This window comes from Mandrillus leucophaeus, unplaced genomic scaffold, assembly GCF_000951045.1.
Source record: "Mandrillus leucophaeus isolate KB7577 unplaced genomic scaffold, Mleu.le_1.0 Scaffold305, whole genome shotgun sequence".
Taxonomy (NCBI): domain Eukaryota; kingdom Metazoa; phylum Chordata; class Mammalia; order Primates; family Cercopithecidae; genus Mandrillus; species Mandrillus leucophaeus.
Genome location: NW_012103199.1, coordinates 1,099,760 through 1,108,339, shown reverse-complemented (window position 1 = coordinate 1,108,339; position 8,580 = coordinate 1,099,760).

Here is an 8,580-nt window from a genome sequence, read left to right as displayed (position 1 = left end):
AAAAAAAAAAAAAAGAAAAAAGAAAAATTGTAAAAGTAAATAGCAAAGTCAGTGAGCTATGATGGTGCCATCACCCTCTGGCCGGAGTGAAATCAAGACCCTGTTTCAAAATCAAAAGCAGCAAAAACCCGGCTGGGTATGGTGGCTCATGCTAAGTTGGGCAGATCTCTTGAGGTCAGGAGTTCGAGACTATCCTGACCAACGTGGTGAAACCCTGTCTCTACTAAAAATACAAAAATTAGCCAGGTGTGGTGGTGCACACCTGCAGTCCCAGCTATTCCGGAGGCTGAGGCAGGAGAATCGTTTGAACCTGGGAGTTGGAGGTTGCAGTGAGTTGAGACTGTGCCACTGCACTCCAGCCTAAGCGACAGAGCGAGACTCTGTCTCAAGACAAACAAACAAACAAAAAACAAAATGAAAGATGGGCCCAACATGCCAAGCCCGTTCCGACATTCCCCACTGCCTTCCCCACAGTCCCCACCCCCTGCTGCCCAGGCCGTCTCCATCCTGTTACACCGGAGGCTCTTCTCGCACAGTTGGCCCGTGGGGGCCATTTGCAATGGAGATGTGGGAGTGTGAGGAAAGGGAGTGGTCTCTTTCACTGGGCCACTCTATGCCAAGAACTGGGCTCACGAGTGAATCGGACGCGCCCCCTACCCCAGCAGTCTTTCAGCCCGCCATGCGTAGGACTGGCAGGGTGGCCTGCTCGTGATGCCACAGTGAGGCCTGGGAGGTCCTTTGGTTTTTTCCTGGACCATAACCTGATCCATCAGAGGCAAGACACCTTGCAGAATGCCCAGCACCCATGAGAATGGCTGTGGAAAGTAGCTGGGTGACGCCACACCACTGCTGCACTCATCCTCCTTCCGCAGTGCCAGATCGCTTTCCTTCTCAGAATCCGAGGAATAGAACCAAGCCACCATTACCAGCCCAGGTTCGCTTTTATAAGAGAGATTACACTTCTTCCTGACTCTGTGGAAATGATAGGGCTTCTTCCTTATCAGCTTTGCCTCCCTGGACCTTTCCCAGTGAACTGTTAATATACTTTCCAGGAAAGGGCTGGGCGTGCTGGCTCACGCCTATAATCCCAGCACTTTGGGAGGCCAAGGCAGGTGGATCACCTGAGGTCAGGAGTTCGAGACGAGCCTGGCCAATATGGTGAAACCCCTGTTTACTAAAATACAAAAATTAGCTGGGCATGGTGGCGCATGCCTGGAATCCCAGCTACTCAGGAGACTGAGGCAGGAGAATCACTTGAACCCAGGAAGCAGAGGTTGCAGTGAGCCGAGATCACACTACTGCACTCCAGCCTGGGCAACAGAGCGAGACTCCAACTCTCTCTCCCTCTCTCTCTCTTTCTATATATATATATATATACACACACACACACACACACATACTGTCTAGGAAAGAAGGAAAGGACAGTGACAGCCTGAGAACAGCCTCGTGTCCATGGAACTGGTTGGTTAAGGAAGCTGTGGAACAGCTACACGATGGAGGTCAGCTGTAAAGAAGGTCAGCTGTAAAGAAGGTCAGCTGTAAAGAAGGCATAAGGACCATTTATTTCTATGTTCTGCTGTGGAGTGACTCCAGAATACATTGTTAAGTAAAAAAAATCAAGCCAGGCATGGTGGCTTGAGCCTGTAGTCCCAGCTACTTGGGAAGCTGAGGCAGGATGGATTGCTCGAGCCCAGGAGTCTGAGGCTGCAGTGAGCTCTGATTGTAGCACTGCACTCCAACCTTGGCAACATAGTGAAACCCCATCTCAAAAAAAAAAAAAAAAAAAAAAATTGAGGCCAGGCGTAGCGGCTCACGCTTCTAATCCCAGCACTTTGGGGGGCAAACAGGGAGGATTGCTTGAGTCCAGGAGTTTGAGACCAGCCTGGGCAACATGGTAAAACCCAGATGCTAAAAAAATACAAAAAAACAATTAGCTGGCCATGGTGGCACACACCTGTAGTCCCAGCTACTCAGGAGGCTGAGGTGGGAGGACCTCTTGAGCCCGGGAGGTTGATGCTGCCCTGAGCTGTGATTGTGCTACTGCCCTCCAGCTTGGGTGACAAAGTGAGATCCTGTCTCAAAAAAATAAAAAAAATCAAGATGAAGAAAAGTGTGTATAGTATTTATGTAAGAAGGAGCAGGGGCAATAAGAATATATATGTGTATTTTTTGACATTAGAAAGGTTACTATCTGGGCAGAAGGGCACAGGAATAGAAAGCAGATCTCTTTAAATGTGCTTACATTCAGCTATAGAACTGTGTAATTAGAAAACCAAAAATAAATCAAAATAGAAAAGCATCTAAAAACTGGAGACAGAATGAAACAAATGAACTTAATTGTATGGCATGTGGGGGGTTTAGCCATACAAAAAAGGATAATTTTGAGTGACTTTTTATTTTTATTTTTAGACAGAGTCTCGCTGTGTCACCCAGGCTGAAGTGCAATGGAGTGATCTTGGCTCACTGCAACTTCCGCCTCCTGGATTCAAGCAATTCTCCTGCCTCAGCCTCCCAAGTAGCTGAGATTACAGGCATGCGCCTCAATGCCTGGCTAGTGTTTTTGTATTTTTAGTAGAGCGGGGGTTTCACCATGTTGGCCAGGCTGGTCTCAAACTCCTGAGCTCAAGTGATCTGCCTGCCTTGGCCTCACGAAGTAACTTTTCTTTTTTCAAAGAGACAGTGTCTTGCTCTGTTCCCCAGGCTGGAGTGCAGCGGCTCCATCATGGCTCACCACAGCCTCGACCTCCTGGGCTCAAGCCATCCTACCACCTCAGCTTCCCAAGCAACTGGGACTATACGTGTGCACCACCATACCCAGATAATTCATTTTTATTTTATTTTATTTTATTTTTGAGACAGAGTCTCGCTCTGTTGCCCAGGCTGGAGTGCAGTGGTGCGATCTCGGCTCACAGCAAGCTCCGCCTCCCGGGTTCACGCCATTCTCCTGCCTCAGCCTCCCGAGTAGCTGGTCATTTTCATTTTTATTTTTGCAGTGATGAAGTCTCACTATCTTTTCCAGGCTGGTGTAGAACTCCTGGCCTCAAGCAGTCCTCCTGCCTTGGCCTCCCAAAGTGCTGGGATTCCACACAGGTATGAGCCACAACATCCAGCTTTCAAGTGACTTTAAAACCCAACCATTTGGCCAGGTGCAGTGGCTCATGCCTGTAATCCCAGCACTTTGGGAGGCTGAGGCAGGTGGATCACCAGGTCAGGAGATCAAGACCATCCTGGCTAACATGGTGAAACCCTGTCTCTACTAAAAATACAAAAAAATTAGCCAGGCATGGCGGTGTGTGCCTGTAGTCCCAGCTGCTGGGCAGGTTGAGGCAGGAGAATGGCGTAAACCCGGGAGGCAGAGCTTGCAATGAGCCGAGATCACGCCACTGCACTCCAGCCTGGGCAACAGAGCAAGACTCTATCTCAAAAACAAAAAACAAAAAACAAAAAACCCGACCGTTTGACTATGTATACCTAGTACACTATATCCCGATGACAAAAGAATTGTGAAGAAAAGTAGTTTGTAGTAATCCTGATTACAGTAATATTATTGATATTGCTGTTCTGAAATAATTCTGTAAGGAGATAAAACAAATAAGTAGACTGAACACAGTGACTTGTACCTGTCATCCCAGCACTTTGGGAGGTTGAGGCAGGCAGATGACAAGGTCACGAGTTTGAGACCAGCCTGGCTAACATGGTGAAACCCCATCTCTACTAAAAATAGAAAAATTAGCCGGGCGTGGTAGCAGGTGCCTGTAGTCCCAGGTACCCAGAAGGCCGAGGCAGGAGAATCACTTGAACCTGGGAGATAGAGGTTGCAGTAAGCTGAGATTGTGCCACTACACTCTAGGCTGGGTGACAGAGTGAGACTGCGTCTCAAAAAAAAAAAAAAAATGCTGGGCCAGGTGGGTCACGCCTATAAACCCAGCACTTTGGGAGGCTGAGGCAGGCAGATCACGAGGTCAAGAGATCGAGACCATCCTGGACAACATGGTGAAATCCTGTCTCTATTAAAAATACAAAAATTAGCTGGGTGTGGTGGTACGCACCTATATTCCCAGCTACATAGGAAGCTGAGGCAGGAGAATCGCTTGAACCCGAGAGGAGGAGGTTGCAGTGAGCTGAGATCGTACCACCGCACTCCAGCCTGATGACCGAGAGAGACTCCGTCTAAAACAACAAAAAAAATTAGCTGGGTGTAGTGACATGTGCCTGTAGTCCCAGCTACTCCAGAGGCTGAGGCAGGAGGGTCACTTGAACGCAGGAGGTCAAGGCTGCAGTGAGCTGTGATACTCCACTGCATTCCAGCCTGAGCAACAAAGCGAGACCCTGCGTCTAAAAATAAAATAAAATAAAATATCCTCATTGGCCAGCTTTGGAGGGTGCTAGGACACTAAGTTACCATTCTGAAATGTTGTGGCAGCCATGTAGGGGCGCCACTTCCATCTTCACTGGAGCATGGATTTGCATTTAGCTATGAGGTGTGCAGGTAGCCTCCAGCCTTCAGCCCTGCCGCAGGGACGCACGAAAGCGTTTGAGCAGAGCACACTCTCCGGGCGGCCCCTGGCCCATGACTGAGCACGCAGGGCACTGGGCAGCCCTGGCCCCCAACACAGGACTCCTGGTGGACGCTGAGCGCTCTCTGCTGCAGAGCCCTGCAGTGCCCCTCCGCTGGGGTGGCCAAAATGTTGAGAGATTTGCATCGCAGTCAAGCTCTTCCAGCCCGATTCTGTTTCCTCCCGATTTTCTTTCACAGACATTGGACGGGTATTGTGGCCTGAAGGCTTTCTCAGCCCAGCTCCCCAACTCTGCCTTGATTTTTCATGGGTCTTTTGCATTCCTGATTTCATTGCATGGTCTGCTTACTAGAGGGCACAAAGGGGCACAGGTGGTGCCAGGAATGGTCTGAGAAGGCAGATGGCACTGTGGATCTGGAGCTGGATCACTTACTGCCCAGCCGGCAACAGGATCCCATCCTGGGTGGCACACGGATGCCCTGCACGAGGTAGAGCTCCCCCTGTAGAGCCCTGGGAGGACGGCGGCTGGTGCAGTGGTTCAGGCATTTGAGAAAGATGTGTGCTCAGGAGGGTGCCGGGGGTGGTTACAAGAACAGTAAGACGGTCCAGCCAATATTAAGAATGGGACAGTGGGCCAGGCACGGTGGCTCACGCCTGTAATCCCAGCACTTTGGGAGGCTGAGGCGGGCAGATCACGAGGTCAGGAGATGAAGACCATCCTGGCTAACACGGGGAAACCCCATCTCTACTAAAAATACAAAAACTTAGCCGGGTGTGGTGGTGGGCACCTGTAGTCCCAGCTACTCGGGAGGCTGAGGCAGGAGAATAGCGTGAACCCTGGAGGTGGAGCTTGCAGTGAGCCGAGATCGCGCCACTGCACTCCAGCCTGGGCGACAGAGCGAGACTCCATCTCAAAAAACAAAACAAAACAAACAAAAAATGCATATATATATACACACATATATATATATGTACATACACACATATATGAAAAAGAAAAAGAAAATCACACCAAGATGCCCAGCAACCAAGCTGATGAAAACGAGAAAGAAAAACTCTTTACAACCACTTTGTGAAAGACGCACATTTCGCGAAGTGCAGCAAAGAAACGGCAGCAAACTTCCTGTGAGAAACCCTGAAGCCAGAAGACAAGCAGCGACTTGGAAGTGCTGAGAGAAGGGAAGGCCAGAGGAGCCCCAGCGCCAGGACCCCAGCGACTGTGCCCAGGGAGAAAACGACTTTGCAAAGTGAAGGCAAGTTTATGCTGTGTGAATCCTATCTCAGTACAGCTGGTTTTTTTTTTTTTAGACCACGTCTCGCTCTGTCATCCAGGTTGAGTGCACTGATGCGATCTCAGCTCACTGCAAGCTCCGCCTCCCGGGTTTATGCCATTCTCCCGCCTCAGCCTCCTGAGTAGCTGGGACTACAGGCGCCCGCCACCTCGCCTGGCTAATTTTTTTTTTTTGTATTTTTTAGGAGAGATGGGATTTCACCGTGTTAGCCAGGATGGTCTCTATCTCCTGACCTTGTGATCCACCCGTCTGGGCCTCCCAAAGTGCTGGGATTACAGGCTTGAGCCACCGTGTCCGGCCAATTTTATTTTATTTTAAAAATGAAGGTAAGTTTCTACTTCTGGCCGAGATGGAGTAACAGGGACAGGTTTGCCTCATGCGTGAAACAACTGAAAGACTCAGCAAAATATTTGAGACAACAGCCCCCAAGTGATGGAACATCAGGGAGCCACGGGCAAGATCCTGAGAGGGGGAAATGGGTGAGGTGAGCCCTCCGAGGACACCAGCTACTTGCCTAGGAAGGCGTCCCTGCCTCCACACAGGAAAAGGGAGTCAGGGCGGAAAGGGATGAGGGGGGGAGCGCGGCCCATACAGAAACAGGGCCACATCGCCAGGATTGCAAACTTTGTTTCTTCAAAAGATACTGTTTAATCGCAGGCCCTAGGCTGGGAGAAAGTATCTGTGCAACATATATCCAACAACAGACATGCACCTAAAATGTAGAAAAAAACTTTTTTTTTTTTGAGTCGGAGTCTCGCTCTGTCACCCAGCCTGGAGTGCAGTGGCTGGATCTCGGCTCACGGCAAACTCCGCCTCCAGGGTTCACGCCAAACTCCGCCTCCAGGGTTCACGTCATTCTCCTGCCTCGGCCTCCCGTGTAGCTGGGACTACAGGCGCCGCCACCACGCCCGGCTAATTTTTTGTATTTTTAGTAGAGACGGGGTTTCACCGTGCTAGCCAGGATGGTCTTGATCTCCTGACCTTGTGATCTGCCCGCCTCAGCCTCCCAAAGGGCTGGATTACAGGCGTGAGTCACCATGCCCAGCGAAAAAACTCTTAATAATAAGATTGACAACTTCATTTTTAAAAACATTAGGCTTTTAAAAGATTTGAACAGACACGTACGTCACCAAAAGATACATAAATAAATAAGCACGTGAAAAGATGCCTATTAGTCATTCAGAAAATGCATGCTGGCCAGACAGGTGGCTCACTCTGCTAATCCCAGCACTTTGGGAGGCTGAAGCAGGAGGGTCGTTTGAACCCAGGAGTTTGAGGCCAGCCTGGGCAACGTAGTGAGATGCTATCTCTATTTAACAAAATAAAATAAAATAAAAATTGTAAAAGAGCTGGGCGTGGTGGCTCACGCCTGTACTCCCAGCACTTTGGGAGGCCGAGGCGGGTGGAGCACCTGAGGTCAGGAGTTCAAGACCATCTTGGTCCAACATGGTGAAACCGCGTCTCTACTGAAAATACAAAATACAAAAAAGAGAATCAGGGAAGAGCTCCAGGAGTCAGAGGTCTGGGTGCCAGTCCCAGCTCTGCTCCAAACTGGCCGTGTGTAGTTCCCAAACGGATTTCCCAGCTTTGTTTTCTTCTTTTACAAAACGACAGGGTGAGAGTCGTGATTTGTTTCCTCAGTGTCAGAGGTGCAGGACGCTGAACTCTGTCAGAAAGAGGCTCAGGTTGTTTTATGACAGCGACCACCCGCTTCGCAGAGGCGTGGGCTGCCCGCTCTCTGGGGCACACTGGAGGTTATGCCGCATCTTCTGTTCCGTGGCAGAACCCACCCTCTGAGCGAGGCTCTGGCGAGGCTTTCACAATCCGTAACAAGGACGATCTCCATCGCCGGAAGTCTCCCTGTTTGAGATGGGGTGCGTGCTCCTCACCCAGGCTCCTGAACAAAGCCCACCCCCTTGTCTTGGCACCACTGAGAGTGCCCACTGAGGGGACTCCGGCACCAGATTGTGGGAACAGTCCTGAGAAAGCAGCTCAGACTTCACACCCAGAGCCCTTGATCCCGACACACCGGGTATTCCTTCACAGTGCTCTTCCTGCTTGCTGGACACGTGGAACTGCTTCTGCACCAGGGAGGATCCGTCCAGAGCCCTTTGGGTGGGTGCTCAGGGCAATAGCTGTTGCCTCTTCCTCCTGCTCTGCGCTGGGAGGCGTTGCACTCTCCCCATATGGCACGGAGCAGAACGCGCACCCTTGGATCTGGAAGGAATGAACATCCCGCCCGTTAGTTAGCCCTGGGAGTCACTGACTTGGTTCTTCCCTGGACAACAATGTCCTACAGGGCACACAGAAAGCCACGGAAGTGTGGTCTGCGGGTTGAGGTGGGTATTCAGACGCCAGCCTGCAGCCCACTTACATGGTTTCTTTTGGACTGACACCTTGCCGGATGCTCGGATGCCCACAGCGTAGGGGAAGGGACGTCCTGGAGTCCGAGGCGTGGGCGGGGAGCTGGCCCCTGTCCATTGCCGCAGCTCGGCAGCAGCAGGATGGCCCTGGGAGGTGGAGGTGAGTCACCGGGACCTGGGAGAGGAAACGGCGCTCGCTAAATTTAAACCCCCTTCTTGATGTATTTGTGAGGTTGTTCTGTTACTTTCCTGGGAAAATGCACCAAACAGAGAAAATGGCAGGGACACAGAGAAGAATGTTATCGAGTTTAGATAGTAATTATTAATCCTGTGATTTTCAGATGGACTCCGTTCATTTGGATAAGCAGAGGAAACTTGGCAGAAAAGACCAAATGCAAAATGTGTGTA